The sequence below is a fragment of the Nannobrachium achirus genome, assembly GCF_963921795.1.
Source record: "Nannobrachium achirus genome assembly, chromosome: 18".
NCBI classification, from domain to species: Eukaryota; Metazoa; Chordata; class Actinopteri; order Myctophiformes; family Myctophidae; genus Nannobrachium; species Nannobrachium achirus.
Genome location: NC_137825.1, coordinates 30,100,553 through 30,126,494, shown reverse-complemented (window position 1 = coordinate 30,126,494; position 25,942 = coordinate 30,100,553). Strand labels below are relative to the sequence as shown.

Here is a 25,942-nt window from a genome sequence, read left to right as displayed (position 1 = left end):
CTTCGTTCAATTCCCCCAATCAGTGAGTGACGAGGGTTGGGGGTGGTGGCGGGTGTTCCTGGAACATGAATGTATTTTCAAATGACCCGCTTTGTGAGTTGCATTTATTGTGCCTATAGGGATGTTGGTTTCTTCAGCCACAGCCAATGAGGCCGCATTTCCCCAAATCCTCGCATAGCAACATAACGTCGTTGTCGGGTGGAAACCTTGTATGTCCAAAGCCGTTTGTTTTGTATTTATAATTTTTAAATTGATTTAAACTAGTGAAAACAGCCGATCTACAAGCACACAACACCTCGCACCGCGAGGCGCTGTGTGCTTGTAGATCAGCTGTTTTCACTAATTTTGTGCGACGGCCTTGTGTGATGAAGCAGGGCTTTACTTTGCGAAAGAATTTACAAATTTGAAACATGGAGATACGAGGTTTCTGCCCGACAGTGACGATAAGGGGGTCCACTTTTGGACGTTTCTCAAAAGCACATACACAAACTGCATGCTCGTCATAGAGCCCAGTGGAATTAGGAATGTACTATATTTATGATTGTTTTTCATACCATGTATGCGCGCGCGCCCATGCAGGTACACGCACGGTCGCACATGCACACGCACAGTATAACTAACTATCACATATGAGTTTCACAGGGCCAGCCAGGTGCAGTGGCCCCGAGGCATGTAGGGCTTCAGTGTCTCATAGCAGGCCACTTTGGAAAGAACTGCCATTGTCAGTTGGGGATCCAACCTGCAAATTACAGGTGACACCGTGGTCTGTCCAAACAGGCCACACTGTCTGCCACATCATCATGTCCTCCATATATCTCTGTCCCATGCGGTGGGACTGCCGGAATGCTCTATAGGAGATACAGTATGACCCGTCCCGTGGCCCCAATTAGCTGCCATATAAAAAAGTATTCACATGACTGCCTGCGTGATGGGCCTCCGTGGTGTTGATTACCGTGGCAGACCTGAGGCATGTCACATAGGTGCACAGTGCATTACAAAGTCATTCCAGTCTATCTGGTCTGGTGATAGCACCTCATCTGCGCTGAGCAACGGCTTCAGACATACATCTTGATAATGTCTTCTTGCTCGGCTGCTGACTAAGCCAATCTTCTTCTCTTTTTTTGCCTCACAGAACATAGTTGTCGACTAGGGATGGACGATAAGCGATATTATCGATCGTGATAAAAAAACTCACGATAATCGTATCGTGGAGATTAAAATGTATCGTGATATCGTCCTCTGTCATGCACTGGGACCAATTCACCTTTTATTTGCCGAGCTGCAAATCCGGTCAATAATTGGTCAAATACGTCAATATACGTACTTGATACAGTCCTTTTTTCACTCTCTACCAAATATCTTTGGTAGACGCGACGCGTTGGCAATTTCGCCCCGGGATAATGGATTTTGATTATCGCGATAATATTGTAAATCGCGATTTATTTTGTCACAATGTTCATATCGTCCCATCCCTATTGCTGACTAAACTGGACAGAATTCAATTGTGGCTTACAGCTACTGTAGGCTCAATTCTTTCCATGGACATTTGGAAATTAATGTTATAAGTACTGTAAGAAAGAAAACAAAGCAAGACACTACTACTACTAAGTCTTCTTATCCAAACAAAGGGAGGAAAATGTAAAATATTCAGATTTGTTACAAGGAGCACATCATTCCAGATGAATAACACGAAGACAAACCGCTATAGAGAATGTTGTGCCATGTAACTGAACTGAATGGCTGTAATGTTTCCGTTCGTGTCTTCCCGTACCACAGGAAGACCAGCCGTCACTGCTGTGTCAGCTAATGGGGTTTCCTTTTATGACTCAACTCAACAACAGTTAGCTCATACAATCAATACTTCCATTCTGGCCAGGTTAAAAACAACTAAAAGTAATTTGATACCAGATAGGAAAAAAAGTGTAGCACCCGACAGAATCAAATCTATTTCAGGGCTTTCAATTGCCCAGCCTGAGGGCGGGGTATAGAGGTCAGACAGCTAAGTCAAGTGCTGGTGTTTTTGCTCTATGGACTTGTCTTTTCAGCCCCAACAAACCAGGGTAAAGTTCAAATGCAAATGACTCGTTGGTGGCAGAATGACTTTGACCTGTGAACAAACTGCCCTGACTTGACCCTGGCTGTGACAAGCAGGGGCAAAAACTGACAAGCAGGGGGGAAACATGGACTTACCAGGGCCTTAATTATTTTATACTTTAGCTATTGAAAAATAGCAGATATACAAGTACACACAGCGCGCTGCGAGCTTGTACTAGATCTGCTATTTTTTTTAAAGTCGTGAAAATGTGTGCAAATCTTTGAATATATGTATTTTTTATGCGAACATTTGTTACTCAAATTTTGCTTCTGGGGGGGTCCCTGGAACGAAATATTTTGAGATGGGGGTCCGTGGCCAAATACATATCATTTTGGGGTCCTTGACATGAAAAGTTTTGAGCACCACTGACATGGAAACAGAAGGATTTGAAATATTCAAAGGCTTGCACAACTTTTCACGATAAAAAAAAAACAATAGCAGATCTACAAGCTGTGAGCTTGTATATCTGCTATTTTTCAACAGTTAAAGTACCCAGGCAGGGCCCAGAGTTTGGTGCGACAGCCCTGCTGACAGTAGTTGACCGCTTTAGTTTTCTTCCCTCTCTTTTCTCTCAGACAAGCAGTTCACTGCTCCTGTTCTCAGAACGTCACGCTCTTCAATCTACGTGTCAATCTCTTGTCTTGCCCCCTACATCATCACTGCCAGAGATGAGTGATCAGACACAAGACTAAGAGTAAAAAAAGAAAAAGAGAATCTGTCACTTCTGTGGACCGGTGAAAAGGCTGAGGAGCCCACACCCTGAGCCAGGGGTGTCGCACCAAATCCTGGGCCCTGGGTGGGTGCAAGGATTCACTGCGGGGCCCCCATGAATGTTCTTCATAGGGGGAGGGGGTTTAGCCCATTTAGACTGGGAATAGATATGCAAGACATACAAGCTCACTACTTGTAGATCTGCTATTTTTGAAAAATCTTGAACATTTGTGCAAGTTTGATTCTATCTTTTAAATCCTTCTAAGGTTTTCTGCTGTTGTGGTGCTCAAACTTTTCCATGTGAAGGATCCTCAAAATGATATGCATTGGCCACAGACTCCCATCTCAAAATATGTAGTTCCAGGTGACCCCCCCCCCCCCCCCCCCCCCCCAGAAGCAAAAATTGAGTTCCAAATGTTCGCTTAGAAAGTACACATATTCAAAGATGTGCACACATTTTCACGACTTTTCAAGAATAGCAGATCTACAAGCTCGCAGCGCGGCACTCGGTGCCACGCTGTGAGCTTGTATATCTGCTATTTTTCAATAGCTTAAGTATAAAATAATTAAGGCCCCTCCACCTTGGGCCCTAGTAACTCAGTCCCACTTCCCCCCCCCTTGTGACACCCCTGCCCTGAGCCCTGGCTGACTTAACACCAACGTCAATCTCGCGGCTGAATATGACATCCCTGTTCAGAGCAGAAATAAATTAGTGTCGGCCGTGTTTGAAGGTTTGAAAGCTTTTCAAAACGAGGCCGTCAGCAGACTTGCAAAAGCAGTCCTGCCGGTGGGGGCCTATTTTGGAATATCTTTGGCGACTGAAGTGACGGCGCCATTTAGGACAATGTACCTCGCGTATTTAGACAGCAAGTTGCTGATAACAGAAGGCTATTTTAGCAGGCGGGCCGTTCCGGAATGCCTGACGCGTGTGACATCGACTGCTGTGTCGTCCAGAGTGTTTTGATTAGCCCCCAGCTAGTTATTAGCGGCCTCAGTTCAACTTGTAGATGTCCCCGATGAGGGGTCTCCGGGGGAAGGGGGTCCGATGGCTGCCAATGGCTTCCTTTTGAAGTGGAAAAACAAACACCTACCGAACGGAAACTGACAGGATGCCAGGGGGCCCTCGGCGGGGCACTCGCTTTAACACTGACGCATGCGCAGCTGTTCGGCAAACCCTTCGGGCCCCGTAAAGAGGCCCTCGTAAACGTCTGGCAACAAGGGCTCGGTTTCTTAGAAAACTCCCCGCGTCGTCGCTTCGATAGAATTGCAAGGTTAGAATAGTGAAGTGCTGTTTTATGTACATTTTCAACCGCTTTGCTTTTTAAGAAAAGAAAATTTTCACCCAAGTAATTTGATCCGTCCTCTGTTGAACTGAATATACGTTGTGCAACATGTCACACAAAGGCTATGTGTGCCTGATATAGGCTGAATGATAACCTACTGTACCCCTCATATACAATGCAATGCACCAACATTTCCCACAGCAGAGTGCATGATGGCAGATGGCTATTGTTTGTCCTTTTCTCTAGGTTAGGATGAAACTAGGGATGGGACGATATGAACATTTAATATCACGATTATTGTGACCAAAGAAATCACGATTTACGATATTATCGCGATAATCAAAATCCATTATCCTGGGGCGGAAGGTTTAGCAAAAAAATAGCCGATCTACAGTTGTGAGCTTGTAGATCAGCTATTTTTTGGCAAGACATTTGATAGAGAGTGAAAAAAAGACAATATCAAGAACGTATATTATAAGTAACTTTTACAGTGGGTTTAAGTGGTACCACATATGCAGCTCGGCAAATTAAAGGTGAATTGATCCCAGTGCATGACGGGGGATGATATGACGATATATTAAATCTCCACGATACGATTATCGTGAGTGTTTAAACGATAATATCGCTTATCGTCCCATCCCTAGATGAAACAGGAAGTCATGGCGGTATTGGGGGAGTTCAGATCAGGAGTGAGGAGATCTGTTAGGCAAGCGAGCAGCTTCTTTGCTCCATGCCCCCTCCGTTCACCCACTGACACACGAAACCTTTTCTCATAACGATAGGAACCGGAATTGACTCTGAGAGAGAGTGATTAACACTCGCTGGCGGTGAGGATGGAGTATCAAATCCACACAAGCCTCTGCTGCTTCATCTGACGCAGAGCAGAAGTTCATCGGAAAGTCAAATCCTGGACGTCTTTTACACACGGCTGAGCCGGAGATGAAACAGAAGCACCTCTGTCCCTCCGTCACCCTCCGGCTGGACATTTTCTAAACAACATGCCCTCCACCTCGGGGGAACATCTAACGCTCGCCAGCTCCAGTCGCAGCACATGCAGAATCCCCCCAGAGAGGAAGGTTACCATAACAAGAAGCAATATTACCTAACATTACACCAGTGGTTCTCAACCTTTTCAGGCTGCGACCCCCAAAATGATCATATTTTAACTGGGGACCCAGTTAAAATAGTTGAGGCATTACATTTTGTATAACACGTTTCTATTGTGAAAATAGCAGATCTACATGCTCGCAACGCGAGGCGTTGTGAGCATGTAGATCTGCTATTTTCACAATTTCTGCCTCTAATATTTGACAATTTGGACAATGTTTAATTTGTCATTTTAGAGGTATTAAAAAGTCCTTAAAGTTATACCATGTAACTTTTTTTATAAAACAAATCTTAAAATTGTCCTAACTGTTAAATCGCTAAAGTTTTAGAACACCCACTCTGTTATTTTCAGCTTCTGAAGCCTTCTCTTTATATGTTTTCTATGAGTTGTGAGGGGGTAGAATTTCCCGGCAAAATGATGTCATCTCCCACATGATACACTACCGGCCAATCACAGCGAGTCTTGCTGTCTCTAAAGGAGGTAGCTTCCCTCAGCAACTGTGTTTACATTGGTGAAGAAATCTTGCCTGTTACTCCCTCAATCCTGGTCTAAAAATGACGGGAGACGGCTCTACGGATGCATATCGGCGAGGCGGAGGTGCTCGCGGCCGAAAAAAGCAATACCGCTACTGACCACTAGTTGAGCAGCTTCCACAGTACAGCTTTAAATTGTCACTTTAGAAATGTGCATAAACCCTCTATACACTTAAACTTCATGTTGGTTTGTTTACTGTTGAGTGAGAAAACAATGTTGCACATTAAGTTAATCATCTGGGGACCCCCCAAAATAATTTGGGGGGTCCCGACCCACAGGTTGAGAACCACTGCATTACACCACAAACATCCTCCCCTCCCCCACCAACTGTCATTTCATCTCATTTGACTCCCTCCAAGATACAGCGCATGCCCGTTGCTAGCAGCGTTGACGCGCACGACTGGAGGATCATGAATGAATGCGTCCAGAATATCACAGGACAACTAGAAAACGGGGGGCGGGAACATTTTGTTCTTCACAGAGGAGAAGCGAAACCACACTTCCTCTGTGAATGACAGGAGGACTGCCCGAGAAACCGCACAGCCCTACAATGCTGCCACCCACTCCATTACGCCACTGCTGCAGCCCGGCAATACAGGAGCGCTGTTTATCCTGCTGCGCTGCCATAAAAAGCCAGGGCGTAAAGCAGAGAACACTTGCCCCTTCACAGTAAAACACCCGTCTGCATGTTATGGCCCTTACTAATACTGAGAACACTGCTGCACTGCCTGCCAGCCAGCCAGCCAGCCACCGGGCCCTGCGAGCTGCTAGAAAGCCATTAAGTGTAGGGAAGCCACTCGACCGACTGTTAAAAACATCAATAAATGAAGTCATGCACACAAAAACAAAAAGACGATAATGTCATCTACTAGTGACTGGCACCGCTGTTCATTCATTGTTTCCTGGAAATATCATTTAACTGTGTGCGCTTTGCAAATCATGTCCTCCCAAATTAGTTCAAGCTTTGGTTTCAGACAAAAGTGAAATTACAGCCAGTGCGTATCCTGTCTAGACATTAAAAAGAAAACGAAAAAAACCCAACCAAAACAAAGAAAGCCTTGAGGCAAGTTATTGAGTTAGCCCATTGATTTTTGGGAGAAATTGCTAGTTGAAATGTCACAAACATAAGTGGAGAGGCGGCATATTCATATAGGAAACTGCTGGCGCTGTCTGCCTGCTATGCCTTCACTTTAAATGTCATTGTGTCTTTTTCTACTACGCCATATTAATAGTCATAAAGAGGCTTTTCCCATGATGATGATGACAGGGGGGGGGGGGGGGGGGGGGGGGGCTTAAACAGCCATCTGAAAAATAAAATCCCCCCCAAATAAAAAAATGGGGCCGTATTAACACAGGGGGCCTGCGTCCAAAAGCGTGCATTTGGGATTACCCAGCCAGGTGGCCAGTCAGAGAAGCAGGCCACATTCAAACAACTACTCACTCTTTGGCCCTTTCAATTTATTGCTCCCAAGCACTCAGCGGAGGAAGTCTGCCAGCACCGCACAGCCCAGAGCTTACGCCTTCCAGCTAGCTCACAGCATACTCTGATGATATTGTTTGAGGGATAGAGTGTGTGTGTGTGTGTGTGTGTGTGTGTGTGTGTGTGTGTGTGTGTGTGTGTGTGTGTGTGTGTGTGTGTGTGTGTGTGTGTGCAGGGGTGTCGCACCAAATTCTGGGCCCTGGGTACAAGGATTCTTATATTTTGTGCTTTAACAATTGAAAAATAGCAGATATACAAGCTCACAGCGCGGCACCGAGTGCCGCGCTGCGAGCTTGTAGATCTGCTATTTTTGAAAAACCTGTGTTTCTATGTCAGTGGTGCTCATGTGAAAGACCCCCAAAATGATATGTATTTGGCCATGGACCCCCCATCTCAAAATATTTAGTTCCAGGGACCCCCCCAGAAGCAAGATTTTAGTTACAAATGTTCGCTTAAAAAATACATACATTCAAAGATTTGCACACATTCTCACGACTTTTCAAAAATAGCAGATCTACAAGCTCGCCGCGCTGTGAGCTTGTATATCTGCTATTTTCCAATAGCTAAAGCATAAAATAATTAAGGCCCCTCCACCTTAGGCCATAGTAACTCAGTCCCCCCCCCCCCCCTTGTGACGCCCCTGGGTGTGTGTGCGTGTGTGTGCGCGCGCGTGTGTGCAGCAGAAGCGCTCATGCATGCATTCTCATGCACGCACGTGCCTGTGTGTCCATGGTTGCGTTTCCCCTGTGTGTACTCCCGGAGAGACAGCGAGAGTGAAAGTGATTCCCCTGCCAAGCAATGACAGATGGGTAGGGAGTGGCACAATGCTGCCTCCTCCCTCCCTCCCTCTCTCTCTCTGCGCCACCTGAGTGGCATGAGGGAGGGATCTATGATCGCTGTGCTCCATCCGCACTCACACCTCATCTCCTCTGACACGCCGTGCCCTCCACTCACGCCGTGCGCTGGATAGAACACAACGTGCACTCTGTGACTACGTGCCCGTTTCCTCACTTGCTCGCTCCTGCAGTCCTACTGCAGCAGAAGCGCTCTGAAGCTCACGCCAAAAATAAAATTCCACGTTTGTTGTAGTTCACGAGTTGCATACTTAAAGGCCACTCAAAGTACCAGCTCAAAGTCAGTGGAGCAGGGCTCTTCAACATTTTCAGGCCAAGGACCTCTTAATTGACAGAGAATTGAAGCAAGGACCCCCACAACCTGTTAATAGATTCCATATAGTTTCATCTTTTGACAGCACAATCATCAGTGTATTTTGGATTCATGTCAATTTGTGTTTTCAGATATTCACTTGAACCGTCAATACTTATAAAACTTGACCTTTCACTCTGCCTGCTCTTTTCCCCCTCTACACCAAAGCTCTTTGCTGAAAATAGCCAATCTACAAGCTCACTGCTGGCTAAAGTTCTCCGAATATGGACGCTAGGGTTCAAGTGGTTCAAAAAGGAGAATACAAAGTTTCTATCACAAAAGTTCTGGAGGACCCCCTGTAGTAACTCTGAGGACCCCCTAGCGGTCCCGGACCCCCTGTTGAAGACCCTTGCAGTAGAGTGTGTGTGTGCGCTGCGGCAACGCTGTACGGTGCGACCCCCCGAATCAACACTGCAGCACCACGCGTTGGCAGCAGGGAGAGAGGGAGGCGGAATAAGGGGAAGAAAAAGTGCAAGTTCAACATTGTGCAAGATATCTTTCTTCTGGAAGATTGCTGACTGCTGAGTCTCAGGGCCTGGCAAACCGCGCTGTGCTCGCCTGGTCCCAGGCCAGCAATCGTAAAGGAGAGAGAGAGAGAGAGAGAGAGAGAGAGAGAGAGAGAGAAAAAAACCTGGCTCTGCTTCACCTGTTGCAGCGCCACGCTAATTCCGGTGTGTCGGTTTCACGCGCCTGTTGGCCCCGAGTTGTTTTCTCTGTCCTCCACATGAACTACAGGGATTTGACCATGTTTGCCCCGACTGCAGCTGGGGTTGAAGGAGGGGTCAGAGAACATAAAAGTTATGCGGGAGCCAAAGATAGCGTGTACTGTACACAGGCTCTGGGAATAATGACAAGAATGACAAGAGCCTTCTATTTGTTTTGTTTTTTGTTTTTTTTGCTGAACATAGCGATTACAATGAATAATGACATAAGGACTTGTGAGTGTGAGTGTAGGAGGGAAAGGGAAACTAATACTTGGCATTTGCTCGGTATGAAAGAAAAAAAAAAGAAATACGCTTTGTATCCCAGGCCATTCTGCATGGCACGAATGAATGAATTCATTTGGTGATAAAAGGAAATAACTGCTGTTCCCTTGAAGGAGAAACAAATATCTAATGCAGGGGTCTTCAACAGGGGGTCCGGGATCCCTAGGGGGTCCTCAGAGTTACTACAGGGGGTCCGCCAAATCTTTGTGATAGGATCATTCTGAGGAGAACTTTAGCCAAAAATAGCAGATCTACAAGCTCTCAATGCCTCACGCTGCGAGGCATTGAGAGCTTGTAGATCGGCTATTTCCAAATAGATTTGGTGTAGAGGTAAAAATCAAACCTTGGTTCGAAGTGGAGCGGTGAATTTGAGCAGTTCCAGGTAAATATATATATATATATATATATATAAATATATATATATAATTGAATATTGAATATACATATTTTGGGGACCTCTCTGCGGGTCTTGACCCACAGATTGACAACATTAACCTCCCGTGGCAGGGGGAAGAGAATAGAATAGTCCCTGACTTTTTTTTCACCAATTTATATATTGACATGTGTCAATTCTTGATTGCCCGTGGCTCGCTACGGTGGCTGCATGCTTCGTGAGCCTCCATTCTAACGGCTATCACGGGTGTGTGTGTGTGTGTGTGTGTGTGTGTGTGTGTGTGTGTGTGTGTGTATGTGTGTGGTAAAAGTCCGCGCATGCGCAGATGCCGCCGTGCTGACCAACACAATTTGGACACGGTAAAAGTCCGCGCATGCGCAGATGCCGCCGTGCTGACCAACACAATTTGGACACACAAAGCCACACAAAGGGAGCTGTGCTAGCACACCGCTCCAAAAAAGAGCAGACCAAGTACATAGTGAAAGGTCAAGTTAACTAAAAACACAAATCCAACATAAGACTGACGACAGTGCTGTCAAACAAGTCCATGAATCTATCTATGAAATCGATGAAAATCTGCATCACACATTTACACAATATGGAGAGGGGGTCCCTGCTTCATCTCTCTCTCAGCTAAGGGGTCCTTGGCCTGAAAACGTCGAAGACCCTTGATCTGACGTGATTCTGATCCACTGTGCGGCCCTATATAGCAGGCAGTCTGTGGCATTGTGAAGCAGAGACGTCAACAACATGCTACTGTACATACAGGCAGCCGAGCCCCTCCCTGCAAACCAAACCTGATATGTGCACCTGTGGGAACGAGACACTGCACTCCGGCATGGAAAAACAAAACCAACCCACCTCCCCTTTGACTCCGTGACACCGTCAAAACGTACCACCGTAACTGGACACCAGGGGCGTCACAAGGGGTAGGAAAGTTAGACTGAGTTACCGGGGCCCAAGGTGGAGGGGCCCTAGTAACTTTAGCTATTGAAAAATAGCAGATATACAAGCTCACAGCGCGGCACCGAGTGCCGCGCTGCGAGCTTGTAGATCTGCTATTTTTGAAAAAAAGTTGTGAAAATGTGTGAAAATCTTTGAATAATATGCCATTTTTAAGCGAACATTTCTAACTCAAACTTTGCTTCTGGGTGGTCCCTGGAACTAGATATTTTGAAATGGGGGTCCGTGGCCAAATACATATCATCTTGGGGGTCCTTGACATAGGTTTCTTGCACACATTTTCACGATTTTTCAAAAATAGCAGATCTACAAGCTCGCAGCGCGGCACTCGGTGCCGCGCTGTGAGCTTGTATATCTGCTATTTTTTAATAGTTAAAGCACAGGGGCCCCACAGTGAATCCTTGTACCCGGGGCCCAGAATTTGGTGTGACGCCCCTGCTGGACACTGACAGCTCCCGCTGACGCCCATGTTCACACAGGAACTTTACGAGTGGCTCAACTTAAGTCATCGGTGACCCTCTAGAATTATGTATGGGGACAACTGTGCAAAAAAATAAAACACGTACCTTTTTGTGTGGTCTGTCGTTGTCCGCAGCGTCAAAAACACCTATTTCACATTTGTGTCGTCAGCTTACATCCAAACATAGGTTCCTGCGGCGGTCTGTAATGAGAGGAGAAGAGGTGTGATCCTTCAACCTTCCAGCTAAAGAAACATCCATTCAGCCAAACAACTCAGGAATCTACTGGCTTATAAAAAAGGAATTGATCCAGAGGAGGGTGAGGGAGGGAAGGGAGGGAGGGAAGGGAGGGAGGGGAAAAGAGGGGAGGGTGGTACAGCAACAGCTAGCCGTGATTCTACGCAAAAAAAATCCCCCAAGCCAGTAATCTGTGCATGTAGGGGATGCCATGGGGAGGAGTCTGGGGGTTCAGCGGAGGTGAAAATCCTAGAAGAAGGCGCGAGCCTCCCCCTCGTCTATGCTAACCGATGCTAGATTTTCATGTGACCAGCTTACCACTAAAAGGCTTACAGGCTTAATCCTTTAGCCAAATGAGGTGTCTAACCCAAGGCTTAGGCTAGCCAGAGGAATCAAAAGGAGTTTACAGTATATGAGCCTTACAAGACGTGGTATATTTGTCAAGGAATGTGTCTCCGGAAAGGATTTCTGTTCTAGGTATCATCGCTTAAGGTCCTGCGACCTTAGGCTGACATAATGTGGCTATACCACTAAGCTGGTATACCATACAGATAAGTACTGATATCATTGAAAGGAAGAATTTCCACAATGTCAATCACACAGCCCAGACATGCTGAACGTATTCACTTCTTATCCTAAAAAAACTTGGACTTGGACTTGTGACAGGAAGGACACAGTTTTGAATCCCTGCAACAGATGGGGAAAATTTGGAAAATGTGTAGGGCCCCTGGGCACCCAGCGGGTGTTCAGACATCTTTCCCTAAACAAATGAAACTAGAGAGGTTCAGAGGTTTATGCCTTCTTGTCACCTTTTTTGACAGATGCTAGTTATAGTACGCAGGGTTACATGCACTGCTTGAACACGAAGGTTACTGAGATAGTATGTTTTAGAGAGATGCAAGGTTTGATGTTTACCTGGTAGGCCTATCCCAGTTTCTTTGAAACACTGCATTTGTTCTCTTTGCACTCTACTTCTATTATGTTGTTTGTTGACTAAGGTTCTATGCTTACACTGCTTACTCTGATTTCACACTGTCACTATGGATAAAAGCGTCTGATAAACGCCAAAATTGTAAACTGTACTATGAGCTCTGTGGAGCAGGGCTACGACATCCGCCATCTACTGTATGATATAATAATGACGCATTACCCCATCTGGGCATGATTTCAGACATTGACGGCGCTGATCCGGCTGGCGGTTTGCGAGATTACCCCTGGACAGTAAAATAAAACAACGGTGAAAACATAATCTCCCCCCTTGCCTTCGGCCTAGTACCTTAACTCAAGGGTCTTCAACAGGGGGTCCAGGACCCCTAGGGGGTCCTCTGATTTACTACAGCAGGTCCTCCAAATCTTTGTATGATAGAAACATTTTATTTCCTGAGAACTATAGCCAAAAATAGCAGATCTACAAGCTCACAACGTCTCAAGCTGCGAGGCGTTGTGAGCTTGTAGATCGGCTATTTTAGGCAAAGGGGTTTAGTGTAGAGGGGAAAAAGAACCGACCAAGTACAGAGTGAAAGGTCAAGTTTATTAAGTATTGACAGTTCAAGTGGTTAAATATCTGAAAACACAAATTGACATGAATCCAAAATACACTGATGATTGCTGCTGTCAAACGATGAAACTATATGGAATCTATGAACAGGCTGTGGGGGTCCCTGTTTCATCTCTCACTCAACTAAGGGGTCCTTGGCCTGAAAACGTTAACCCCCCCCCACACACACACACACACAAGGATGTATTGCAGACATACTAGCACTTCCAACTTCTGGTCACATGTTTGGCAATCTTTCCAGAGTAAATGATATTACACTGCACATAAAATGCATTACATTTGCACGGAGCAGGACCATGCCTGCCACTTTGGATTGGCTCAAACATATCTGATCTGGCTGTGGCAAATTACATAATTCCTCCCATCTGGGACGCGCACACTCGCACACATCTCTTATCCTACAAGTGTGCGAGCAGAATCGCACAACACACACACACACAGGCACACATAATAAACGCACACGCCCCAGGATATTTCACTTCATTATTTCATTCCCTTTCAATGTCTGTAGCAGACGTGGTAGATTATTTTGCGGTTCATCCGTCTATCTGATTCAACTGTCGCCTGAGTGGTAGTAGCTGCCTGACGTCCAGAATAAAAAATGGAACATCTGCACTCGCCAAATACGTTTAAATGCTTATTTTAATGCATAGGCGCAGTCACGCGATGGAAAGCCTTTCAGTCCTCCGGTCCGGTCTCTTTGTTTGTTTACACCAGTGGTTCGCAACATGGGGTCTGGGGACCCCTAGGGGTCCTTGAGGATGTCCCATCAAGGATGTTGTTATGGGTCTGTATTCTGTAACTCAGAGAGTGTATAAATTAACAATTTGTTTTACGGTGTAGAACGTAATCTCAGATATAAAGTGTATGCAGTCAGTGGCCTAAACTGGGGGTTCTAGAAATTAAAAATAATCACTGAAAATCATTGGTTTACACAATGTAGCAACATCATCCATCACCTTCACACACCTGACTTGGCTAGCAACGCGGAAAATGCCACTCATATCATTGATAAAGAAGATAATGAAAACATCCCTCCCATCCCTGTTTCCGTTTGTCTGACATGGCTGTCTGTGTTGACTGCTTTCAAAATGACAGGCAAAGCCTAATCTTTGGCTTTTAAATATCAGATCCCTCGCTCCCGTTACCTCGTCAATCGGCGACAGCGCCTGATAGGAGGATAGCTGTTGTCTCCACAGTTTAGCTTCATTTGCAATTCTGACGTCTTCATCTGAGACTGAGAGCGGTGGTCAGAGGTCGTCTGAGTTCTCACAATGGAACAGCAATGTTATATAGCAGGGTCAACGTGGGTTACAGAGGCCAAAAGAAACGCCAAAGGAACGACTATGCGCAATGCACAGCCAGCTTTAGCGGTGTATGGCTCTCATACTGTGTACGCAAACCAGAGAAATCGGAGCTAGAGTGTATTTGATTTTATATGGTGCAGCAGGAGCGGACAAGCTTTTCAATGTTTCTTTTTGTTGTTTTTTCCCCCCACCCCTCTAATTGATGCCTGTGCCAGGCGAATGAGTGTGGTTTTGTGTTACCAGTTGGCTCAACAAACAAACCCTTAAGCAAAAGGGATCGCCGTGCTTTTCTTTAGGAGGAGGGGAGGAAGGAAGACACGATATTATTATATAGGTCATTTGAATGCACAGCGCATACGCGCCCACACTGACACAAGACACCACTGTTGGCAAGTCATATACTTTTCCACCAGTACTCCCCCCCCCCGGCTGCATCTTGATTAGCGGAGACAAGCACTGCACAGTTCATTTCAGTTAATTCCTCAAATCAAGCGACCATACTGCTCTTTCAAGAAAGAAAGAAAAAAAGAAAACTTTTAAAAAGCAGTCCTTACGGTCTCACATTTTGTGAAGGCGGTCGAGGCTATTCAAATCTAGGATAAGTCTTGATTTTGGCTGGAATGTGCCTGGAGCGGCCTGGAAGACTTTCAATAACTTCTTTTTCAATGTTTGCCTATGTCCCCCCCCCCCCCCACCCCCACCCCATCCTCTGCATACATTTCAGAGGACTGCAATGTAAAGCGGCGGCAGGCTATGTCCTTAAACACACACAAGAGGGAGGACTGCTTTCAAGTGCCACTTAAAAAAGGACTTGCTGGAGACTAGGGCCCTACTTGACCCATTAACCCCTCTAACGGGAGCCTGTGTCAAAGGTCAGACGTGCGCTGCATGTGCTACACTGCCAATTCCCCACCGCCAATGTCGTCTCCATCCAGCCGTTGTATCGGATGTTACTTTCAACACCCCCCCCCCCCCCACCACCACCACACACACACCATCCCCTACCCCCACCCCCCTCCCCCCCACCAAGCCTCCGTCAGGCTGTTTTGAGAGGCAGGGTTTCCGGCAACGGCCGTTCTTGTGTGGCCTTGCATCTGATTCCCTCATGCTAATCCGTATGCTAAGCCAGCGCTCAGCCACTCGGCCCATAGGGATAAATATGCATGGGCACAGGCTGCCCAGATAAGAGGGCCAGCTGCTGGGAGGCAGGGTTTTTTACCTCCGCTGCCCTCCGTTGCTTCTGCGTGAATGGGCGTCTGAGCAGGAGAGAGTAAAGGGCTCAGTGCTGCGGGAGAGACACAAAGTGGTGGTAATGTATCATCATATACATAATATAACCTCCCTCACTCACTGTGCAGAGAGGTTACCTTTCGTGTCAGTTGCTGTCAGGGGCGTCACAAGGGGGGGGGGGGGGGGGACTGAGTTACTAGGTAACTAAATATTTTGAGATGGGGGTCTGTGGCCAAATACATGTCATTTTTCACATTAAATATTCAGACATTTTCACAACTTTTCAAAAATAGCAGATCTACCAGCGCTGCAAGCTTGTATTATCTGCTATTTTTCAATAGTTAAAGCACAAAATGGATCATGCTGAGCCTACCAAACGTCCCCGTCTGTGACGCACGCGGAGGCTTACTCTCCATCAAAACTGAGGGCTTTTTATATCGTGCCTGCCCTGTTTTCAAGTGATGTTCAAAGTCATGTACAGTATATAAAGGATAAAACCATCCTTTATTTAGGAGAGGAAACTAAATGATGTTCCACCTCCTCTGGCCCATACAATGAATCTCCATCTTGGAACGTTCTTCTGACAGAACCACATTTGCTGTGACACTCGTGTCACAAGCATGAGTGTGTGTCTGTGTTAATAAAGCATTACAAAGAACACCTCTGGTTGAAGAAACCTGATTTCAAGGTGAAAACATTGCAGTTTTAACTTGAATGCCAATTGTTTTCAGTGAGCAACATCACAAAGTATAAATGACGCTCGAGTCCGAGTCATTATCTCAGTTATTTGTTTAAAACGATCTACACTAAGGCAGTGTCCTGTAACAGTTAGTAAGGTTGTACAGTAAAGAAGGAAAGCAAAGAACGCGTATATATAATGGGTCCTTTTCTAGTCTACACAAGGACACTGTGTGACGGGACGCAATACGACCCCACTCATTAAAATTCCTCCTCCTGAGGAACAGGGTACAGGGAATCTGTGGCCACTGCATGTCAGCCACACCGGTGAACAGTGAGACGAAAAAAGAGACAGACAGACCGTCAGAAAAGACAGGTGTGAGTGGACAGATGAAGCTACACAACTAAACACACTGGGATCTCCCGTCTATCCCTGCTGGCCCATAAGTGAGGGATTTGGATCATCTGTCCAATATGCACAATGTACTCTAGTCAGTATGAACTAGTTGCCTTTGGTTTACATCGCACAAGACGAGGAGGATGCTACATACTGTATGGCCATGACAGACTGACACTAATGATGGCACCAGCGCCCTATGTGTGTATAGGTGCCCTATACACACACAGTTGGCTATTTACAACTATATACACCTGACCACATCATGACAATAGGGAGAGAGGAAAAATAAAACATAAACACACACAGCAAGCCCCCCCTATCCCTGAGCTAAGACATATAATGGGGTATTCATCCTAGGTTGCTGTTCTCCTGTGGTCGCCCGGTTACAATCACCTGCTCTCAGCGTGTATAGGGTTGCTGACCGGAGGGAGAAGTTATTTTATACACACTGTCTAACATCATTATCTTGTTTATTTTTCACAAGTATGTTTCACAATAGAAAATGTTGTGATAACATATTTTGGGCCCTGGAAAAATATGTTTTTTTTAGGCATATAGTTCTATGGGCCTCTTAAGTCTGACATAATTTTATAGGCGGAGGAGAACTTCTGGTGCCAACTAGGCACCAGCGCCCATGAATCTTTTTACTATAAGCTATTTTTTCTTCTCTTTCTTTTCTTGAAAGTGGTAGAATTATACTTTAGTCGTTATTTTTGTCTCGGATCTGTTGAAATAGTGAGGGACACAGCACTGCCCATATTGACAATAAATCTGCTTGGCACCAGCGGGGGGTCTGACTACTAAATGATGTCACGGCTTAAGAAGCCCATATTGGTCCTTCAAAACAGATTCAAATGTTGGGGTGATTCTTTCACACTTTCCAATACATTTAATATTTTCCTTTTCCATGTGTTCTTTTATGTGATACTTGAGGTCTGACTCTGTGCTGCCACTACTGTTCCAAAGTGCCAAGAAAGAATGATGATAAAAGTGGTAAAGGTCCAAGCAGTGACTTACTTACTGATTTAAAACAGCAGCTGGTGTGCTTTGGGATCGGGTCGCACGACAAATAGCAAAAACAGCTGATCTAGGCAGCCTAAAATGACGATACCCAAAATAAGGTAAAAGGGAGTATAGTAAATATTAAACTGCTGTCTGCTTTAAGGTTGTGAGTGACACAACAAGACAAGGTTAGGCCACTGGGCTGTTGATAAGCACCTGTGGTGTACACAGCAACGGTAGTGTTGCATCTTAATTGGCCGCTCACCCGACCCTCAAGACATGGATAATTATTTCCTCTTTTTTCCTCTCACGCAGGTGCACAACAGCGCCATCAGACCGTATGGGCAGTGTGTACAATGTAGGGATGGGACGATAGGAAAATGTCATATCACGATCACGATTTACGATATTATCACGATAATCAAAATCCATTATCCTGGGGTGGAACATTTTCCAAAAAATAGCCGATCTGCGTGAGCTTGTAGATCGGCTATTTTTTGGCAAAGACATTTGATAGAGAGTTAAAAAAAGACTGTATCGAGTACGTATATTATAAGTACCTTTTACCAATTATAGAGGGTTTAACCGGATATGCAGCTCGGCAAATAAAAGATGAATTGATCCCAGTGCATGACAGAGGACAATATCACGATAAATTAAATCTCTGCGATACGATTATCGTGAGTGTTTTTTACCACGATAAACGATAATCCCCATCCCTAGTACAAAGCATGCAAAGCATTTTTTTTCTGCTAACGTTTACTGACTTCTGACCCACATAATCTTCCGACATTAATCACTCAGGACAGTAGTAGTCAGGACAAGTCAGTTTGGGGTGTAGGGCCTTTTGTCTTTAACAACATGTTCTGCAGAAATCAAGAGCACTAGTGCCAGTTCTCTTATATCTGTGTACTTAGTCGGCAGTCTCTCAGTATGTTAATTGTTTTATGTTAAGTTGTCACAGCAACAAGTGCCAAAGAAAATTCCACTCTTGGTGGCGAAGTATTTTATGATTCCAATGGCTGCCACCGCAAGTTGTCGCGTGCCAAATATTGTTTGTTTAATACTTTTTCAGAATAGAAACATTAACTACGCTCATTAACACAGCGCTTCTGTCACATTTTTGGGGGGAATGGAAGAAAATAACAGCCCCAGTGGTGGTGTTGTTTCTAACTATGGAGGCACACCACCGCTGATCCAAACCAGAGGTAAACACTGGTTTGTAGTGCGTTGTTGAGAGTTTCTGTCATCGTAAGACTGGGATTTCACTTAGTTCTTTTTTTCCTTCTTTGAATCAAAGAAGTCAAAGTGCGCTGCCAGAGGCAGAGTCTGCCAAACCACGGCCTCAATCACGTCCATCTGTTTGCATATTATGTAAATCACTCAGAATTGTATTAAGCCATATTGTAGGTGTAAATCAAGCCCAGTGCGTGCGTGCGTGCACACACGTATCTTATAGGGTAAACAAGGTGGGGGGCAGGGGGTATGCAAATGATGGGTCACAGATTATGGGCTGTCATGAAGCATTATCTGTGCATTTGCTATTGAGAGCCCGGATGTACGCACATCCTATAGGATTTGACATTCTCCATTTACACTGCAAAAACCATTTAGCTTTCACCGGGCGCTCTTATCCGGAATGACTTAAAATGAGTGCTGCGGTAAAATAAGCTTAAACTCCTGTATTTTGACTATGCCGCTATGCAGCATGGTCTGTGTTGAATTAATTCTCACTCCAACGCTTGCTCCGACACTGCTGTATGTACTTGCGTGGCGTGTATGGAATATTTATGTAACTGGCCCTGAAAATGACTGTAAAAACCGACGTATTTGCGCATACTTTTCTTTGAGCGCAATCTGCTGGACTGCAGAGTTTAAGAGTTGAGCTGACGGGTGGGGGGTGTGTGTATGTGTGTGTGTGTGTGTGCATTTACGCATGTGTGTGCGGGGAGGTGAGCTCCTCTCTCACTCTCCCTTTCTCACACACACACACACACACACACACACACACACACACACACACACACACACACACACACACACACACACACACACACACACACACACACACACACACACACACACACACACACACACACACACACACACACACACACACACACACACACACAGTACTGTAAGTGAGCCAATGTTGAGATTGATCAGCTGGGGCTTGTCCAAACTGAGGTCCGTCCTTCATAGGCATGCCAAGCATAATAACTCTCCTCTCTACTCTGTGAGAGCACTCAACTCAGGCCAGCGAGAGAGAGAGAGACACACACAGAATGAGAGACACAAAGTGAGGAAAAAAACTAGAGAGTCAAAGAGAGGGTCCAGGGAGGGAAGGGTTGGGGGGGGGAGCAGATCAGCAGACAGAGAGAGAGAGAGAGAGAGAGAGAGAGAGAGAGCTCAAGACAGAAAAGGAAGAATGCATAATGTCTTGACACCCATCACAGAAAAAAAGGAATGTCTGCCTTTCAGATGCTTGACCCATTTTCTCTCTCTCTCTCTCATCTGTCTCTCTTTCATCGCTCTCTCTCTCTCTCTCTCTCTCTCTCTCTCTCTCTCTCTCACTCTCTCTCTCTCTCTCTCACACTCTGTTCATTCCCCATCCTCCTCCTTTCTCCGGCAAATACCTTCTCTTCTCTGACTCAGATTCATTGGCAGTGCAGTCAGCTGGGTGTATTTCTATAATGGAGTAGTACCACAGTGCACATGACGTGTACACGCAATGCGCACGCACGCACGCTCACACACTCACATGCACACACACACACGCACGCACGCACAAATAACTAGAGCCAGAAAATAAGCCATGCTGTGCTTGATCAGCCAGGTTTTATGGTCCTCCAAAGGTTTTATAGTCTTGAGTGTGTGTCTCGGTACATCTATAACTCTGTGTGTGTGTGTGTGTGTGTGTGTGTGTGTGTGTGTGTGTGTGTGTGTGTGTGTGTGTGTGTGTGTGTGTGTGTGTGCGTGCGTGCGTGCGTGTTTGTTCATTTATATGCATAATGAGCCGCCTGTGTTCCAACAGAGATAGACAGGAGGCTCATTATGCAATTATCACCTGAACAAACACGACACGCACACACACACACACACACACACACACACACACACACACACACACACACACACACACACACACACACACACACGACACCGTGTGTGAGGCTAATGCTGCAGGATGAACAACAGGACCAGTGTGCATATCGCTCTACTACGCCCTCACATGTCAACACTTAATCATCCTCTATCTTTGTGCGTTCGAGCTGACACTCAATGCCGCCGCTGCAGCTCAATTTAGATTAAAACTATGCTCTGCCACATGCTCACAGGACATACAGTACAGCATGTGAACTGGCTGTACACAGTGAAATCCAGTGTGTTCATACACCTAAACCTATATACTTTGTTATCCGCTTTGTTATCTGCTTAGTCTTCTTTTTTTTTCTTTTTACAGTAGAGTGGACACAATCAAGTGACAATTGTGGTAAACATTGAAGACAGCTGGGACAGAGCAGGGGGAGGAGGAGGCCACCGGGGTCGCCTTCGGTCACCTAATCCTCTGTGTCAGACAAGGCCGACAGTACAAATGTACGTATGTCGCTGCACACGCACAGACAGACAGCGCCCGCCCCGTGACCACGACAGGCAGTGAACTCTTTTCAAAACAGTAACACTTACTAAAACACGCCCGGGCGGACAATTACATTAACACAACGTCACACACACGATCTGCGCAGCGTCTCTTCCTTTCCCGCTAATCTCTCTCGCTCTTGCATGTACTCGCTCTCCCTCCTGCAGGCGAGCGAAGCGAGGGCCGCAGGGCCCCTGCCTTGGCACCGGCAAGCTGCTCCAGATGTTGTAGGGGAAAGACGACGCCTGGGGGGGGGGGTTGGTCTGAGGGGGGTGCAGCTGGATGTGTCCCAACCTGGAGGGGGGGTCAGGAACGCAGCCGGGAGAACTCGACCCACTTTTGGAGCTTCTAGCTCACACAGGGTGTTATCACTGCCGGACAGCCTGCTTGTCATTCAGTCTATTAGCGCTGGACCACCAGTCCTATGCGAACGCGGTTTGCATATAGATGTGCAGAACTCGATTGCAGCGCCGGCTGGTTAATATGTATTGGCTTTAAACTAAATATTTGTGTTTGTGTTTAATCCACCAACATGCCAGCGAGTGCGTCCCCCCGTCCCCCCCAAATTGAACGCCGTTTTCCATCTTCTACAGTATATATTAATCTCAGCTCTCTGCTATTTTTGTATCTATTCTGAGGATAGTCCAAACAGGAAGCGGACAGCTTCATTCTCATTCAAAGAATCTAAATACCGGCAGATGTATTGGCACAAACTGAACGGGACAAAAGCGCATTTACTCCTTCTAGCAGTGAGCATTTTAAAAGTCAGGCTGATATCGCAGTCAGAAAACTATTCTTTTGTCGATCTAGCACAGAAAAAAACAAAAAAAAGGAAACCTCCATTAATGGTCGGTCCCTCGTATCATTTTCCTGACATTATGCCCTATATTTAAATATTTGTTTTTTGGCTCTTATGCTTTTATTGGATAGTACAGTAGACTGACAGGAAACGGGGGGAGAGATGGGGAGAGACATGCGGCACAGGTCGTCCGGATCGGGAATCGAACCGGCGCCGCCGCCAGGCATCAATGCCTATATGGTATGCGCTTAGACCAGTAGGCCACCGGGCGCCCCTTTATGCCCTATATTTAAATGCAAAATTAATAAAAACATTTGAAACATAATGGTCGGTCCCTCCAGAACGGACAGCGTCCGCTCACTTGAGTTGAAGTCACCTCATGTATAATACCGAGTCGGAGTGAAGAAAGTACGTGCGTCTCTTGTTGGCGTTGAATACACGCTGGAGACGGTTTAGACAGGGCTGTACAAACAGAGAGGTTTGCTGGCTGAAAAATGAACTGTAAGTGCCTTTGTGTATATCCGCCGTGTACTGTACAGGTCTCCTATGTGCAAACACTGTGCCGACTAATGCAACATGTGTTCCTCACAGAGGAGTCATCTGTGAAAGCATGGGTGATAACAGCTTGACTAGGGTAGCTGTCAGGCTTGTGCGCACATGCGCAGATATGTGTGTGTGTGTGTGTGTGTGTGTGTGTGTGTGTGTGTGTGTGTGTGTGTTTGTGTGTGTGTGTGTGTGTGTGTGTGTGAGGGGGGTGTTAACACTTACTTACTGACTATAGAGAAGATGCTGATGTAAGTTGAGACAATGTGTGTGCATGCATGTGTGTGTGTGTGTGTCTCTGTGTGTGTGTGTGAGTGTGTGTTAACACTTAATGACCAGGAGAAGATACAGTATGTAAGATGAGACCGTGTGTGTGTGTGTGTGTGTGTGTGTGTGTGTGTATGTGTGTGTGTGTGTGTGTGTGTGTGCGTGTGCGCGTGCATGCATGTGTGTCTGCGTGAGCGTCGGTATATAGCGCACACGTGTGGATATTATAGCGCACACCTGCACACCGGCTCACTATGCGTCATGTCCTGTATGACTGCATTAATTGTATGAGGATGTTGTTGGCGAGCACATGCAACGCATGCAAACAATTTCCCCTGTGTTTTTTGCAGTACAGTGAGTGTTGCCGGGCCGGACAGCCGTGCAGCAGCAGTGCACACTAATCACAGAGTGGTTGCCTCACACAATTTGTGGATCAAGTTTCCCGCATCCCCCCCTCTCTCTCTCTCTCTCTCGCTCTCTTTCTCTCTCTCTATCTCTATCTGGGGCTGACTGTGGCAAGAGATGCATGACCCTGAACTCTACACCAAAGTGCATGAAGACACTGCAGTCATACAGAATAATACACACAAATGGGGCATTTTACATGACGATTGTTATGTGTTTTTGTCATTGACAATTACATTTCTGTTTGGCTTTTAGGCTTTGAAGTTGCACATGGCAGGCATGACGCATAACCTAAATATACAAATGAATGACTGACATATTTGACAACTTTATAGTTAAAAAAGAACATTGATAGTGGAAATAGTCGATCTACAAGCTCACAACGCTTGCTGCGACACGTTGTGAGCTTGTAGATCTGCTATTTCCACTATTTTTGAAAATGTTTAATTCATATATGAAAAATGTTCAACATTTAAATGATTATGACAAAATAATTGCGATTATGTCAAATAATTGCGATTAGACAATTGTAAAATTGTAAATGTAATAATTGTGACAGGCCAACACACAAATGTGAATACTTGCAGCCGTTCACATTAAGCACACGTAGGTACGTGTACGGACTGTACGCACGCACACATGCGCAACGCATAGATGTAAACAAGTGCACGAGACACGAGAAAGAGTAACGAGACACGGGTCAGCGTTGAAAACGCAAGCAATAAACTGCATGAACCTATGCAGGCATCTTTTGCGCTTGGCTTGAGTTGAGACGAGTCAGTGAAGGAATGCACGCACGCCGCCAGATCACCGAGGGTCTATCCTCTCGCGTACACCACATTATGCACACAACCGACAGACAACCAAATACGCGGTCAAATCCTCAATGTTAATCTATTCTACAACACAAGTAACTCAGACACTGAAATGTAAACAAGTGCATTTGGTTACATTTTGTAAACTCTGGTGGGGACAGTGGTGGGGAAAGTACTCAAATGTTTTACTTGAGTAAAAGCAAGTAAAAGTCCAGAATTCAAAATGTACTTGAGTAAAAGTACAAAAGTACTGGCATCAAAATTAGAAAGTACTCATTCTGTACTCATAATGAAAATAGCAGATCTACAAGCTTGTAGATATTTTCAAATGGCCCAAATGTATATAGGGTTGAATTGGTTAATGTATGTTTTGTAATAATAATCTCCAAAGTAACTAGTAACTAACGTTCTCAAATGTAGTGGAGTAAAAGTACAATATTTGAATCTGAGATGTAGCAGAATAGAGGTTAAAGTATTGGAAGTTGGAAATACTCAAGTAAAGTACAAATAACTCAAAAAGTGTATACTTAAGTACAGTGCTTAAGTAAATGTACTTAGTTACTATACACCCCTGCTCTCAGCGTTAAAGTAACACTCTGTGTAGACAGCAACACAGTGCTGGAGGGCACTTGGCTTTATGTTGGCATTCTAGACCTCCCAGCTCGTCCCTTTCCTCCAGCCCTTCGCTTGACTAGCAACACAAACAGGTAGCGGCAGATAAAAAACTCTGTCTTCCTCTGTCGGCTCTCCCCGCCCTATTCGTCCTAGCCACGCTGAAACGTCCTTGGAGCCGTCCCAGAAAAGACAGGCCTCGCTTCAGGTAAAATGCCTCACAAAGCCCCGGCTTAACAAACAGAGCCGACAGCGACGGGTAAGGCTGTCTGTTGGAGGAGCAGGCCTTTTCTCTGTCTGCTGAGGGTTCGGCAGACGGGTCCGGATGATTCTCTGCGCGCCCCGCATTGCTGCCAAACTGGTACCTCAGGTTTCCAGTGGCTTAATGACACTGTAATGCCCGTGTGGAGAAAGATGGAGTGACAGGCCGCGTCGTTCGTGATGCCTTTGTGTGACGGATGACTCAGATCGAGAGGGGAGGTTTGCCGGGCTAACTGCCAGCCGTTATGGATAGGGCATAACATGCAAATGTTAGTACAGCCTGGATATTATCATATGATAATTTCTTGGCATGAGCGAGAGCATCTGAAGTTACCTGTTGAGTTGGACCGACGATGATTTACGTTCCCACGCCGGCGCTCTCACACAAACCACATCGAGACATTCAGTGGCATGTAAATGAACGCAGTTGGAAAAATGCTTCAGATCCGATTGTTAAAGGTGATTTATTGTTTTTTTTTAAGGACGCACTCGTCTGCGACTCTGCGGCATGCACTCTTTAAATATTTGTCTGAAAGGTATTAGCCAAACAAATAGATATAACATACAACTTTTGAAGTATACTTTTCGTATGTACATAGATATATGGGTGGGTGACGTGACGTAACGTTTTCGCTGTCCTCGGTGTCAAACATGTATAAATAAAAAATATATTTGTCAAAAACCTTCTGAATATTGTGCAGGACATTAAGCTTTATGTGAACTTACTCAAGATTAAAACATTTCATTCCTCATTTCTTCAGAATCTTCAACCAAACATGGCAAAACTCATATGGTGTGACTGTCCTGACCTTGTTTCTCAAAGTGGGAACTTGAATAAAACTAAGAAAAAGAATTGCTAAAAATCATTTGAAAATGAATTTAGGCTAAAAAAAATGTCTATTTTGAGCCTATATCTTTTCAAAGTCAAAGCATAATGTTTTCAGTCATTTCTGATCAAAAACATTTTGTC

At 45.5% G+C, this 25,942-nt stretch overlaps 1 long non-coding RNA gene across 1 annotated transcript in view; it reads right to left on the bottom strand.

Moving 5' to 3' along the window:
• Positions 1-25,942, bottom strand: part of LOC308302799 — a 144,573-nt gene that overhangs the window by 99,989 nt on the left and 18,642 nt on the right. Inside the window, exon 2 of the long non-coding RNA XR_013962969.1 lies at positions 11,327-11,421. This is a non-coding gene — a long non-coding RNA (uncharacterized lncRNA). The remainder of the gene's footprint in view (positions 1-11,326; positions 11,422-25,942) is intronic.